A 16,892-nucleotide genomic window follows, 5' to 3' on the forward strand; every position below is an offset into this window, starting at 1 on the left:
TAACACATGTGCCCTCTGTTCCACCTACAAATGCTTGATCATGGCTAGATTTAGCTTTATAAGAACTTTATGGGACTTTCACAGAATATTTTCTGATTTTCTTGATAATGTGCCAAGCCATGAACTAAATGATGAACCAATGTTCCAAGCCCTTAGGTAGATAAATCAGGATCACGTCCTTATCTGAAACTCTGCCGCCATTTCTAAAAGGTTTGAATTAGTTCTGTCATATCAAAAGCAATGTGTCTAGTCATTAAAATGGAAAGAGATAACAAACTACACTTCTGATATAAGGAAGAATACTCAAAGCCCAGCTGATGACTTACTTCTTAAGAAAAATTATAGAAAATAATGTGATTTTTGCAATACTTTAGAGTTTATTTGATCATGACTTAAGCTTTAGTAATAAAGAAGTCACATTAAAATTATAACATGTGACTTCAGGTCATTTGCTTGATTATATTTCTTTATTTTATATAAATGCATTCAATGCTTATTAAATGCTCTTCTGTACCTGTCTGTGCCTGTAAGAGACAACAGAGAAACAGATATTAACAAGTGATTTATATGTTTGTGTGCTTTAACTTGCATATTTAGTGTTAGTTGAATAATGCCTATTCCACCAATGCTGCTTTGGGAAATGCTCAATTTACAGAGAACAGAATCAACTGTAGCTAATTTAAGAAGACATAGGGTTTTTAAAGGTTCTTAAATGACTTATACAATTGTTGACAAGGCTAAAAGGACATTCTAAGAGTAATTCCTGGAGTTATACAATAGAAATGAGCCACGAAGGGGGTTGATTATTCTGCCATAATCCGGACATTTGCCTGTGGGATTGGCAATCCATTGATGCAGCTGCTAGCTCAGAACTGTCACTACTTTTATGATTTGGACAAAAAAAGTGGGTGTCCATAGTCTGTATTTCTCCTCTGTAGTCCTAATCTCAGCCTCTTGCTTGTGCTTGTGATTCATGGGGGTACATCATCTCTGAAACCACAGCTGCAAGAAATTTTAGAGATAGTAAATTTAGTTTTAGCTTTTACATTATAGGAATATATCGTAGGAATAGACATGTGAGCAAACCCACGATATCTGCTATGGATACACATCTCTACAATTGCTGGCCAATAGCACTATAATGCAAACCATATATGTGAGGAAACAATAGACACTGGGGTCTACTTGAAGGGAAGGGTGGGAAGAGGAAGAGGAGCAGAAAAGATGATTATTGGGTACTGGGCTTAAAACCTGGGTGAGGAAATAATCTGTACAACACACCCCCGTGATACATATTTACCTATGTAACAAACCTTTGCATGTAACCTCAAACCTAAAATAAGAGTTTAAAAAATGGTCTGATAGCCACGTGAGAAAAGTAAAGAAAGACAATCAATCGTGATAATGTTTTACTTAATTCAATATCTCTCAAATATTATTTTAACATTTAAAATTATAAATGGCATACTTTATGCTATTTTTACACTGTCTTCAGAATTACACGTATGTTGTACACGTGCAACACACCTCAATTAAAAGCCACATTTCAAGCATTCAACATTGACTTGTGGCTAGTCACTACCCTGTTGGACAATACAGATATACAATCATCCAGTGTTTGTATATGCATTAGTTCCTTCTCATGCTCCTATGAAGAAATACCCAAGACTGGGTAATTTATACAGGAAAGAGTTTTAATTGACTGACAGTTCCACAGGGCTGGGGAGTACCTAGAAAATTACAGTCATGGCATAAGGGCAAGCAAACATGTCCTCCTTCACATGGCAGCGGGATGGAGAAGAACGAGAGACCCGTAGAGCAAAGTGGGTTAAAGCCCCTCATAAAACTATCAGATCTCGTGAGAACTCACTATCAGGAGAACAGCACAGGGCACCTGCCCCCATAATTCAGTCACTTCTCAAGAAGTCCCTCCTGCAGCATGGGATTATAATTTGGATTACAATTCAAGATGCGATTTGGGTGGGAATACATAGTGAGATCATATCATTATATTACACGTAAACTCAGGGGAAAAATTTTCCACTAAGTTCATCTAGGCTTGATAACTTTTTTTGTGTGTGTAAAAAGGTTCCTTAAGGCAATTGGTTTCTCAAAGTAAATTTCTAGTCTGTGTGCCCTTGGCCTCTGCAGAACCTCAGAAACCTTAACATTAAGGATGATGATTGATAAGTAACATGTGCCTTTTACACCATCATGCCCATAATAAGTGTTCAGTGCCTATTTTACTGTATAATTGAATGCAGTGATGAATCAATTAATGCATGGGAACAAACAGTGAACATTAGCTATTAGTATTGTACTAGCTTAATAAATTAAATTAAAATTATATAACATAGATTATGCCCAGTACCCTTGAAGAGTATCATTCACTCTAACTTCATGAAATTCTTGCATCCGGTTGTTGATTCCAGGCTGACATAATGCAGATAATTCACGCGATATGTGATATTTTATTTCTTTAAGTACAATGCCTAAAATTAAACATAGAAACATTAAAAATGAGGTTCTTTGGGTGGGATTCAGATTTCTGAATATCTGAGTTGATAATGATAGCAGAGAGATTTTTTTTTTCAAATGCTTAAACAAAAACTACTGATTTCCTTGTGGCTTGTCAGATAAATTAGCCCTTAATAACAGGGTGACTAAAAGACTGTACGTTGAATAATTTTCTTCATCATTCTCAAGCTTGCAGTATCCCTTATTAAGGAGTAACTTAAAAGCAGAAGACGATTAAGCTACTGTTAGAGCCACATTCAACAGTATCCCCACCAACACACTTGGGTTTACTGCTGACCTCAGTCCTCGACGAAGATTAAAGATAGAGAATAATTTCTAAATGGTGTCAGTAATCTTGAAGAGACCTTGAGGTTCATAAATTTATGATTGTCAGTTTGTTTCATAGTTGTTTGTATGTATTTCTATGGATGTAAAAATCCACAATAAAACTTACATTTAAAAATATTTTCTTTAAAAGACAACAAAAATCCAAATAAGCACTGCAATAAATGAAGAGACAAGAGCAGAAGAACTACATGGCTTGAATAGCTCTTCTAATTCTGAGAGTTCGTGGTTCCCTGGCTCCAATAACAGCCAACCTAACAGAATACCCAGACATTTGGATAGATTGCAATTTATTCTCCCACTCTGTAGGTTGCCTGTTCACTCTGATAACAGTTTATTTTGTTGTGCAGAAGACATGCACACGTACGTTAATTGCAGCACTATTTACAATAGCAAAGACATGGAATCAATCCAAATTGATTGGTGGTGCAGATACACCAGGGAATACTATGCAGCCATAAAAAGGAATGAATTCATGTCCTTTGGGAACTCCAGGGACATGGATGGACCTGGAAGCCATTATCCTCAGCAAACTAATGCAAGCACAGAAAACCAAACACTACATGTTCTCATTTATAAGCGGGAGTTGAACAATGAGAACACATGGACACGGGGTGGGGAACAACACACACTGGGCCCTGTTTGGGGGTGGGATAAAGGAAGAGCATTAGGAAACATAGCTGATGCATGTTGGGCTTAATACCTAGGCGATGGGTTGATAGGCACAGCAAGCCACCATAGCACACGTTCACCTGTGTAACAAACTTGCACATCCTGTACATGTACCCCACAACTTAAAAATAAAGAAGAATACCCAGACATTTAGGGAAACAGGCTTTTCATCATTTTCACAGAAAACAAACTATTTTTGCCTTCTATTAAGACAGCACAATGCAATCTTGAGATAGTGCAAGGAGACGAACATGGAGAGTAGAATACATGATATAACTCAGTGAAAAAAATTCTTAGCAATTTTCTTAGCTCATTTCAAAAAATGAGTAAAAAAGTAACTTATAAAACAGACATGGATTACCTTCTAAGGTGAGACATGCCATTGGTCAATTGGTGTAAAATAGTATGTGATCCCTGAACTTCAGGAAAAATAAAACATAGTCTAGAGTGGGAAACAGACAAATGTATAGAGAATGTAGTGTTGATAGAATATTATAAAGGAATATATTTAATTACATGGTGTCCAAGATGAAAAGAGTACATTTTGGTATCATGGCAAGTTGTGTGGAATAACTGTCATATGATCTAGGGTATTAAAGAATGTGGTGGGAATTTACAGATGAAATTGAGGGAGAATGTTTTAGAGACAGTAGACAGCATGTAAAAATACTTCAGAGTATTATAAAACAAATTGTGTTCAAGGAGACATAGGGTCTTTGATATGAAGGAAGATAGGGCACCCACTGGTGCTTTCTTACCTCCTTATTGCTGTCTTCCAAACTCTCCATGGAGAGTAATAAGGAGGTAAGAAAAATGACCAAAAACACTATGCTGAGTCTAGAACATTTTCTCATATGTCATTCCAAATATGTTCACTTATGTTATACTATTGTGTCCCAAACAATTCTGCAGAAAATATTAATGCATAATCCAATAAAATCAAATGAAGGTAAAACTTAAAATACTTAATTCTGTAGTTAAATAAAAGTGGGAAAATCTGATTAAATGAGGTGAGGTTCCTTCAATGCAAAATCTCTCAGAGTTTAATATACTAATATTATTTACATTACAAATGTTAAGTGAAATAAATGCAAGAAACATTTCCAAAATACATATCACCATAAAAAAGCAGTTTTGAGCATGTAGATTAATAATCTAAGAGTTCTAGGGCTCTATGGAGCTCAGTTTAGGAAATGCTGTTCTATAGGCCATAAAAATCGTATCTCTCATACCTACCTATCATATAAATTCTGTTGATAGTGTACAATGTGATTTGTGTAAAAAGACTATTTGCCAACCCATTGTAATATTTCAAATCTACATTTTCTACAGAACACTACTTCCTTGAACAAATTAAGTACTATAAGAAACAAACAACAAAGTGTTTCATATTTAAGTCAACTGTGAAAAGATGGGATAAAGGGCTTTATTATTGCAATTCTCCTTGGAGTGAGATTGATTACCCAAGACAAAGGAAATTACTGGTAGGGGGAGAGCTTGGATGAGGGGAAGTGAAGTGGATAAAAGTGGATGATCTATACCATTAGGTTATTCTCCAAAGGAGGGACCCTTTTATATATACACAACATTGAAGAAAGCAAAACCATGGTCAGTAATTCTGTGATCTTTGGTCTGTTGCTGTTTAGACCAGTAGGATCTTGCCTGGCCTCATTTAGATGGTACACAGAGATAAGACTCTGACTATCTGAGTTGCTTTAAAGAATTTTGAGAAAGAAGTAAGACATAAAAGGCTGCTTTAAAATGGATGGCTACCGACTGGATATATCTTGCAATAAAAGCTGACAAGAGAATGAAATATGGGCTAAAAGACAGTGCAATTTGGTTGATTTGTAACTGGTTGAAAGACTATACCCAAAATGTGATTATTCATCCTTTCTTTGTTCATCATTCATTGATAGATAGGCAAGGAAAATGAACAGGTGCTTCACAAAAGACAAACCCTAATGACCAGAGCACATACAGACAAGAAGTTTAGCCTTACTGTTGGCTGCACATCCTATATTCTGGTAGAAGTCAGTTCTTTCCTACCACAATCTGTACCATCCTATCTTACTCCCACTCCTGACCACTTCTACCTTAGGGAAGGAGAAACATTGTTTCTGAGCAGGAACATTGGAAATAACAATTTGGCCATAATACTGAGGGTGGTGTGGGTGTGGGTGTGGATGGGGAGGGCAGGAGGAAGCTGTGTGTGACAAAAACATTAAAGGATAGTTAGGAGCCATCCATTTTTGGAGTGGTGTGTCTGATGCAATATGCAGAGTGTAGAGCTGCAACCCAACTGGAAAGTGTCATCATTCTAGGGAGACTAAGTAAAGGAAAGACTATTTTTGTTTTGATTTATTTGTTTTTTGAGACGGAGTCTTGTCACCCAGGCTGGAGTGCAGTGGCACAATCTCGGCTCACTGCAAGCTCCACTTCCCAGGTTGACGCCATTCTCCTGCCTCAGCCTCCCGAGTAGCTAGGACTACAGACGCCCACCACCACGCCCGGCTAATTTTTTGTATTTTTAGTAGAGACGGGGTTTCACCATGTTAGTCAGGATGGTCTCGATCTCCTGACCTTGTGATCCACCCGCCTCGGCCTCCCAAAGTGCTGGGATTACAGGCATGAGCCACCGTGCCTGGCCAAGGAAAGACTATTTTTAAAAGGACCTAAACTTAACTTATAACAAAGAAAATAAAGATATAAAAAAAAAAAAAACTCTTCGGTTTATAGTCTCACCAGTGCCAGAATTTCTGCTTAAGGCTGGTAATGAAAGTCTACATTTTCCTGGCCTTACCCTTTAAACATATATCTCCTTTGTGGACTTATCAGAAAGTGGTTTTATGGCCTCAGTAAGCACTGAACAAGGATTCAAAGACTCAGGGCACTCTTTCTTACTATTAATCCAAAAAATGCAAATTAAAACAGCAAGCTATCTTTTTGGTCTATCAAATTGGCAAATATTTAAAATGAAGATATTATGCAGTGTTGATGAGGGTGTAGGGGCATAGATACGCTCATACTGCTGGTAGGAGTGTAAATTAGTTCAATCATTTTGAAGAGTAATTTGACAAGCTGTATCAAAAGCTTAAAAAAAAACCCATGAGGCATTCCACTTCTAAGAATTTATCCTAATAGGATAATTCTAGGTATGCTCAAATATTTATCTATATGCATATTCATTGAAACATTGTTTAATAGAAGAAAAGTTGGAAATAAGCTAAATGCTCAATAATAAAGAAATGTTTGAATAAATTGTGTTATATCTGCAGAGTGAAAATACGGTGAACTCTTTGAAATGCTGCTATACAATATGATGGGGGGAGAAATAAAACAAGATGAGCTGATTACAAGATATTTAAGAAAAAAATCAACCATGTTCCATATTAAGACTTTGGACACTGATTTAACAAACCAACTCTAAAACAATCACTATGAGGCAATCAGGAAAATTTATTCACTGACTGGACATTTTATTATGTTAAGGAATTATTTTAAATATTCTGGTCTGATAATAGCATTATGACATGTGCCTTTAAAAAGGTCATCTTTTAGGCCATGCACGGTGGCTCACAGCTGTAATCCCAGCACTTTGGGAGGCCGAGGTGGGCGGATCAGGAGGTCAGGAGATCGAGACCATCCTGGCTAACACGGTGAAACCCCGTCTCTACTAAAAATACAAAAAAAATTAGCCAAGCATGGTGGCAGGTGCCTGTAGTCTCAGCTACGCGGGAGGCTGAGGCAGGAGAATGGCGTGAACCCAGGAGGTGGAGCTTGCAGTGAGCCGAGATTGCATCACTGTACTCCAGCCTGGGCGACAGAGCAAGTCTCTGTCTCAAAAAACAAACACAAAAAAGTCATCTTTTAGAAACACATACTGAAGTATTTGCTAGTGAAGTAATATAATGCCTAGAATCTGCTTTCCAAGAGCCCAGTGTGGGGAGTGGGAAGGCTGATGGGGATGTAGACAAAACACAATTGGCTAACTGTTGATAATTATTGAAATTAGATGATAGGTAGATATGGATTTATTATGCCTTTATATCTATTGCATATGGGTTTTCAATTTTCATAATGAGAAATAGATAATTTTGTTGAATGATTATATAAAGTATTTTTATGATCATAATATAGTGTTGTTTAAAAATGTCAAACAAAATATATAGAATAACCCAATATTTTCATATAGGAGATCGACATATACAATGTACAGTCAAATATATATATTGAATGAAGTGATAGACTCTTGACTTTTTTTCCCAAATGAGTGTTTTCCACATGGCTGAGAGAAGAAAATATTCTTGAAGAAGCTTTGTCTAAGTAGTAGTTTGGGAAAAGATAATGGTTGATGTTTAATGAAGTTTCATTGAACAACTATTGAAGGTTTAATTAATGAATTTTCAAAAACAAAAGTTTTCAACAACAAATTTTACTTTATTTCAAATAAAATAATACAAATTTTGAAAGATAACTTTGATTCTTTAAAAATATTCCATCAGCATGACTATATTTATTTGAAAGATTGAGGTATCGGAGCACCAAGAAATGACAGTTCTTCAATCTCCAGAATGTTACAGATCTAGGCAATGGGAACTATGGTGGTGATGAGTGTATCTTTAGCCAATGTCTTTGAGAGAGAGGCATCCAATAACACACGGGTAGCAACAAAGACAAGATGAGTATGGGCAAAGCTGAAATCATTGAACGTATTTTTAATGATGCACTAACTGTGTTACTTGCTTGAGTTAATAAAAGCTCGTATTAAATCATTGTTTCTACGAAATTTCAAGGTTTTTTAAAATGAGAGTAAATACATAGGCCTATATAATATGTTACGTCCAATATCCTATCACAATGGTTTAGTTTTCAATAATAATTTATTTGAGCACGTCTCCCTACATATCTGCCCAAATTGGCTGATAACTTTTCTGAACTTCATTTTTTTAATTTGTAAAAGATGTTCATAAAAGTAAATAAAACTGGGTTCATTTTTAAAAGTTATATACAGTTTATGCAAAATCCCTTAGCATAATGCCCCCAATGTTCTTTCTTTTCTTTCTTGATCCACCCTTTCTTTCCTTCCTCCTATTTCTCCTTTTATCCTCCTGTTCTTTCCTCCTGTTCTTTCCTATCAGGAATTTACCATTATGTGGTATAATGCCTTTACCATATAATAACTTGATATATAATTTTTAAAAGAAGCCTCTGAAAACAAAAAGGCAGGTACTCACAAATAAAATACAGAATATTTACTATGTGGAAGAAAATTAGATCCCTTCCTCACATAATATAGCAAAATAATTTCCAAAGGATCTAAAGGCTTAAATATTTTTTAAAAAGTTAAAATACTGAAAAATATGGGAATATTTGATAGTAAGAAAGGAAATTTAAAAGGTGTCTGAACAGAACTACCTTTAAAACTTGCAAAATGTTTATGCAGATTTTTGACTGCAGAAAATTCTGCATGCTCAGTTATTCTGGACACCAGTCTTCAGAAGTTCTTCCTCCCACATTTCAAAGTTTGTAAAGTTGTTTGCATCTAAACCCCTTTTCTAAAATGGCAGTTTATCCAGAATTGTTCACAGAGTTTTAGTATCTTTCAAAATAGTTAATTCAAGCCCTTGATTCAGAAGATCTGCCTCATTCATATGGCCAAAAATATCTTCCAAGGCTTCTATGAATAAATCTCTCTCTCATAAGTGTTCTGAAAATGGGCTTTCCCTTCACTCACAAAAAAGCAAAAAAATTTTCCTGAAGTTCAATGAAGTACTCTAAGTATTTTTTTCCCCTAGGAAGCCAGTACAATTCCGTGTAGTAGAGAGTAACTTAGTATGGGGTTATGACTTTAAAAAAAAAAAAAAAAAAAAAAAAAAAAAACAACCTGTAAATAGTCAGTAATTTAAGACCCTGGCTTTGATAAATCTCATCAACCTGCATGGGCTTACTCACTAATTCTACTAGGACTATGGGAGAGATTTTTTGCACGCTGAATACTGATATATGAAGCAGTGAGTCAAGGTGAATTATGTGACTCCATTCTTCTTCCAACATAATAACACTACATTGCTGTCAATAACTAAAGTTGCTCCATATGTGCTCCAATAAATGAAATTTTTCTGCCAGTTGGAGTTTAGTTGGCAAGGAATATTTTCCATAATTCAAAGATCTCAACAGCCTGTTCAGTTTTCAAAAAGACCTCTTGATATATTAAAACCAGGGACTTGCTGCCCTTAGAATCATCCATAGTTTTTATCAGTTGTGTAGTAATCATGGACAATGTGGCTTCCAATCTTCCAGTACCTGCTACATGGTTTTGAAAGGATGTCACTGATTCTGAACAACCATGGAAGAGCTGACTCAGCTTTCTTCATTCTGACCCAAGAGACAGCTCCAAAATTTCTAGGGCATGTGGTTTTAATAAACTTCAGTATTTGTTTGTTTGGCTTGGCAATGTGGTAAGAGATCTTCTAGACTGTTTCAAGATAAAAATTTGTGTTGTAGAAACTTGAGTATCAGCACATTTCAACTTCTTACAATCCAGGTTGGAGTTCATGGAAAAGATGTAAACTGTCTTCTTCCTCTTTTAGATAGAAGAAAGTACAGCAATATTTTAGATTTATATGCTCTATGCTTCCTCTGCTGAAAAGTTGCCTTGTGAAAACTACCATCATTTTTATGTCCTAATACACCAAGATTCTGATTAAAAATGAGAAATGAACAGTATTTCTAACTTAAGACATACTTGTTATCAACAAAGCTAATAACCATAGTTGTAAAGACAGGATATGTTTTTATTGATTCCTAACAATGAGAAGACATACTAGGCATCAAAATAATGCAATGTTAGTGATTCTACATTCTCCAATCATGCAGAGTATAATCTTATGTTTTAATTTGCTTATTATCAAATATTCACCAATTGTATAATTTTATATGGATCAAGAGTCTTTTCTTATACCTAGCGGTTCAGAATTTTTCAACTGACATTGCACCTATTTGCAAATATATGTACCTCCGTCACATTTTAGTTCTGGACTCTGATGTCCTAGATGGCTTTAATTAGGCTTTATTCTGGTATCTGATGCAAAGCACAAGCTCTGAATCACAGTAAGTATCAATGAGTGTTTGGTATGTTGAATTGAATCATAGGGAAAAACAAAAACAACAAAAAACATAGGAGAAGGCTTCTGAAATGATCATAATGGCAGCTTAGTTTTTCATTTTCTCATTTCTCTAGAAAACGTAAATGCATAGAAAATGAAAATAAATGAAAAGAGTCTCATTTTCTATGAAATTAAGATGTATATAAACCTTGTAAACTCCATTATTGTTAAGTACTTTTAAAAGCAATGGGATCAGCAGAGACAGGCCATACTTGTGCCTTTTGTGAGAAGGAGAGATGATGGAGCAATGGAAGAATAGTGTATGGAGGAGGTGTTTGGAGTACAGATTTCAAAAGTCCCTGGAAATTATTTACTTCTAGAAAGAGGACCCCACCTAAGTTGAAACCACTATATGAGGGACTTAGATCAAATAAGTTGTTTTGTTTTGTTTTGTTTTTTGAGACAGAGTCCTGCTCTGTCACCCAGGCTGGAGTGTGGTGGTACAATCTCAGCTCACTGTAACCTCTGTCTCCCAGGTTCAAGTGATTCTATGCTTCAGCCTCCCAAGTAACTGGGATTACAAGTGTGCACCACCATGCCTGGTAATGTTTTTGTATTTTAGTAGACATGGGGTTTTGCCATGTTGACCAGGTTGGTCTTGAACTCCTGGCCTCAAGTGATCCAACCGTCTCAGCCTCCCAAACTACTGGGATTACAGGCACAAGCCACCATGCCCAGGCTGATCAAGTGAGATTTTTGTGCTACACAAAATGGAAAAAGAAGTAGCAGATCTCACACAACATCATTAAAATAATATATAAACATTGTAAATTAATGGGTCATTTAAAATCCAGGAGCGGTGTATTTTAGTGACTACAACTGGTATTGAATTTAACAACAGTAAGTGAACCATAGGATTAATGATAGAGACCTAAGAAAGTAATATTTTAAAATGCTGGCATACTTTAATAATCACCATTCTGGTGCAAATTGATATTGTGGTTTTGATTTGCAATTATCTGATTATTAGTGATGAGCAGTTTTTCTATGTTTGTTGGCCATTTGTATATCTTCTTTTGAAATGTGTCTGTTCATGTCCTTTGCCCAGTTTTTAATTTGATTTTTTGTTTTTTGCTTATTGATTTAAGTTTCTCGTAGATTTTGGATATTAGGCCTTTATCAGGTGCATAGTTTGCATATATTTTCTCCCATTCTGTAGGCTGTTTGTCTACTCTGTTGATATTAGCTTTTGCTGTGCAGGAGCTCTTTAATTAAATTAGGTCCTGCTTGTCTTTTTTCATTTTTGTTCCAATTGCTTTTGGGGACTTAGCCAAAAATTCTTTAACAAATCCTATGTCAAAAAGGGTATTACCTAGGTTTTCTTCTAGGATTTTTATAGTTTGAGGACTTACGTTTAAGTCTTTAATCCATCTCTAGTTAATTTCTGTGTAATGTGAGAGGTGGCGGTCCAAATTCATTCTTCTGCATATGGCTAACCAGTTATCTCAGCACCATCTATTGAATAGGAAATCCTTTTCCCATTGCTTATTTTTTGTCAAATTTACCAGAGATCAGATGGTTGTATGTGTGTGGGTTTATTTTTGGGTTCTCAATTCTATTTCATTGACCTACGTGTCTGTTTTCATACCAGTACCATGAGGTTTTGGTTACTATAGCCTTATAGTATAGTTTGAAGTAAAGTAATGTGATGACTCCAGCTTTATTCTTTTTACTGAGAATTTGTGGCTATTTGGGCACTGTTCTGGTTCTAAATGAATTTCAGAATAGATGTTTCTAATTCTCTGAAACTTTTGATAGTGATAACATTGAATATGTAAAGTGCTTTGGGCCGTATGGCCATTTTAACAATACTGATTCTTCCAGTCCATGAGCATGGAATATGTTTCCATTTGTGTCCTCTCTGATTGCTTTCAGCAGCATGTTATAGTTCTCCTTGTAGAGATGGTTCCCTTCCTTAGTTAGATGGATTCCTAGATATTTCATTTTATTTGTAGCTATTGTAAATGAGATTGAGTTCTTGATTTGGTTCTCAGCCTACTTGATTGTGGTGAATTGAGTTTTTGATGTGCTACTGGATTCAGTTTGCTAGTGTTTTGTTAGTAATTTTTGCATCTATGTGCATTAGGGATATTCGCCTGAAGTTTTATTCTTCATTGCATTTATGCCAGATTTTGGTATCAGGATGATGCTGGCTTCATATAATGAAATTATTTATATATAAAAGAGATATACAAAAGAGATTGTTTCTATAGCAGCCAGTAGGGGCGACTCTTCCCTTCCCTGCATTATCCCTTATCTCTTGAAAGTAACTATTCCAGTGAAAATCTAACTTATTGGTATTCTAAATTAAAGGAACCAGTTTAACAGCTATAGAAATATGTTATAAGAAAAACGTGTAAAATAGCAATAAAAGTTTCCCTACCAAAAGAAAAATAAAGAAATAAAACAACACACTTAAGGCAAAATGTGGCCAGAAAGCAGAAAGAAATGTGTTACTTGATATTCCAATAAAAATCTTAAAATATCAAATGAAGAATCTTAAACTATCAATGGCAGTTAAGAAGGAAAATACTCAGCAGAAGTAAAGAACTCAGGGAAGAGAAGGCCTGCCATCAAAGCTAAGTAACAGAAGGAGATGAAATCAATTTTGGAAAAAATATAGGGGAAAAAAGAAAAATAAACTAAGAAATGAAGATTACATTCCAAGGAGCCAAAGGGAGATGGTAAGTAGAATAAGGAACTCTTTTGTCTGTTATATAACAAACCATCTCAAATCTTAGTCATCTTAAATAATGAGTTTTGTGTGTGTGTGTGTGTGTGTGTTTTTTTTGCTTTGTTTTGTTTTCTCAGTTTTCTGGGCTGGCTGGGCAGTTGTTCTGCGGGGCTTGCCTGAGTTTCTCACGAAGCAGCATTCAGCTGTGGGTTTTCTGTGTGCCGAGACCCACCAGGGTGGCTGGTACGGTTGGGACATTGTCTCAACATGTTCTTTCACTTTTAACGAGTCCAGACCAGACTTCACATAATGGTCAAGACAACATGACCATTATCTATTTGAACAAAAAGGAGTTCATATATACAAGTACTTATTATTCTCCTGCTTATGTCATATTTTTTGGTATTCCACCAGCAAAAAAACAAAAGCAAACTAAAAAAAGACCCCCAAAATTTAAAAAAGAAAAAAAAGAAATTTAAAAGGAAAGAAAAGCCAAAAAATCACATAGCCAAGTCCAGAGAAGTCTATTTGGTCCTAATGATTTTTTGTTTGTTTGTTTGTTTGTTTTTTTTTTGGAGACAGGGTCTCATTCTGTCACCCAGGCTGGAATACAGTGGTGCAATCACAGCTCATTGTAGACTTGACCACCTGGACCCCAGCAATCCTCCTACCTAAGCTTCCCAAGTAGCTGGGGTTGTAGATGCATGCCACCACAACGAGCCAGTTTTAAAAAATTTTGTAGATCCTCCCAGCCTGGCCTCCCAAAGTTCCGGGATTGCAGGCATGAGCTACCTGGCTGGCTCTAATGATTTTAGGTTGGAGTCCATTCAGGCTCAAAGACTATGATTTTGTACAATACATCCGAATACAGAAAATGATCCTCAGATGTAGTTTTTTGATCCTGGTGTCTGATGCAAAGTTTAGCACTTGCTCTGAATCACAGTAAATATCAATGAGTGTTTGCCACCTTGAATGGAATCTTAATGCCAAAGATACGAAGCCATGGGGTAAGGACTTCTAATATAATCAGCTTCTGTTGCTCCAGAGACCCATGAACAAAAAGACAAGTTATCTGCTCCTCCTTCCCCCACAGATCCAGCACAGAATAGTGGAACAGGAACAGTGTAGCCACAATAGACGTTCTCGTCTAGAAAGAAGATAAATTGGAAATTTATAGCAATCACTGGTCCATAATGATTCTGACGTCTAACTGAGCCTATGTTTTTAGGAATCCTTACTTGGGGGCAGGGAACGCTCCTTAATTAAGGCTGGTTCTGCTCTTCTGAAGTTGTTTTCTAATCTATTGTTGCCCATGGGCCTTGGTTCTTCCCAGTGGGCTCTTGGCTCAGTTCTCTTAGAGATTATTTTTAAGAAATATAATAGCTGAGTAATTTTATCAGTCAGTTTTCTGTATGTAAAAAGATGAAGTCCCAGAGATCTCTTTTATTTTAACCTCTCTTCTTTTTAATCCAAACTCATACAACTACCTGAAAAATTCTGATGATTTCTTGTGTGACTGGGATTCACATATATAACTCTTTTTTAAGATAAACTTCACTCTAATTTGGGCATGTCAGTATGCTATGGGATAATGTTTTTAAAATTTCTAGAAGCCGATTTGTCCAGCTGAGAGAGTCTACTAAAAATCACTTTTGATTTTTCTGAGATCTTAAAAAGAGGACTATGTGCAATGGTTCATTCACAGGCCTCCTGGTACTTTGGGAGGCCAATGTAAGAGGATCCCTTGAGGTCAGGAGTTTGAAACCAGCTTGGGTAACATAGCAAGACCTTGTCTTTACAAAATATAAATAACGGGATGTGGTGGCATGTGCCTTAGTCCTAGCTACTCAGGAGGATGAGGTGGAAGGATTGCTTGAGCACAAGCGGTAGAGTCTGCAGTGAGCTATGGTTTTGCCACTGCATTCCATCCTAGGCTGTGTGACAGTGTCACCAGTGCACCACAGTGTAGCAGTCTTATTGCCTGAGTACCCAGAGTCCTTTGTCTCATGACCAAGAAAGTTAAAAGGAGCATGGACACCAAGGGTGAGGTTGGAGTGAAAGTTTAATAAGCAAAAGAAGAAAGCTGTCCACTGTGGAGAGGGGAACCAGAAGAGGGTTGCCATTTTACAGTTGAATGCAAAGACTTTTATAGAAAACTGAAGAGGGCTGTGTGTCTCATTTGCATAACGTGCAAATTTCTGGTAGCTCCACCCCATCCTCCCAATGAGCATTAGCCCTTAGCATGAGTTACTCCATATTGTTGCTTTGTTCCCCTTACTGTGCATATGTCAGAGGATGGAATTTTCCATTTTAGGGTATGTTTGGGCAAGTTACCTCTCTAGACTTTGTTATCTCTGTGGGTGTGGGCATGTCTTAGGCAAGCCTCTAAGCAAGTTCTCTTATCTGTGCCTGCAGGCTGTTCTTTAGTTTGAAAGAATTCAACCGAGAACGCACCCTACCTGCCTGCCTGACTGGTTCCTTTCTTTCTCTTCTCTCTACAACAGATGAGACCCCATCTGCAAAAAAAAATAAATAAATAAATTGAATAAAATAAACTTTTTAAGATAGGTCTTATATCCATAATATTGATTTTATTTTTTTTTCCCCGAGGCTATTTACCATGCTGAGAATAGTTTTCCAACTGGAAAATCTGGAAATGTGGTCATTTTGTTTTCCAACCCTTAAATGTCCACCACTTCTTCATGCCTAATTTCCTCTTATAAACTAACCAGTCATCTCTTTAGCATGTCTGTCTTACTATGCATTGATATATGTATGAAAAAGAAGCCAATTGACACTTGTAACATTATGGCAAAAAGTCTCCTTAGCCAGAGCTAGCATTTCATCAGGTATAATTTTAGCTTCTATGTAATCACATGTGACAGGTTTGCCAAATGTTTTGCTATTACAAAATATGGGCTGCTATTTTTCCTGCTACTAATAATTTCCCAAACCTATTTCTAGCCTTTGCCAATAGTTTTTGTTGTTGCTGCTGCTGCTGTTTTGGTTTGATTTTTTTGCTATGTTCTGTTTTTGCCATTCCTTCAGCCATTGCCAACAGACCCCTCACACTTCTCAAGCCTCCATCTGTTGCCTATTTCCAAAGCCAATGCCACATGTTTTGGGTTTTATTACAGTCATGCCACACTTCTAGGTAACAATTTTTCTATCAGTCACCTAATAGTGCATAACAACCCTAAAATTTAGTGACTTAAAGCAGTAATTTACTGTTACTTATGATTCTGTGGGTTGGATAGGCAGTTCTACTAGTTTCATGTGGGCTCATTTGAGTGGCTGACTGACTCCCTACATGTAGTCTTTCATTCTCTAGAAATGTAAGCTAGGATTCTTCACATAGTGATGGTAGCATTCCCAGAGGGCAAGCCCCAGTGTGAAAGTGCTTATTAAGCCTCTATGCTTGTCAAGTTCACTGATGTCCTGTTGGCAAAAACAAGTCACATAACTAAGCCAAGAGTCAGTATGGGAGGAGACTGTAAAAGAGTGTAGATATCAGG

The sequence above is a fragment of the Papio anubis genome, chromosome 14 (assembly GCF_008728515.1).
Source record: "Papio anubis isolate 15944 chromosome 14, Panubis1.0, whole genome shotgun sequence".
In the NCBI taxonomy this organism is placed as follows: domain Eukaryota; kingdom Metazoa; phylum Chordata; class Mammalia; order Primates; family Cercopithecidae; genus Papio; species Papio anubis.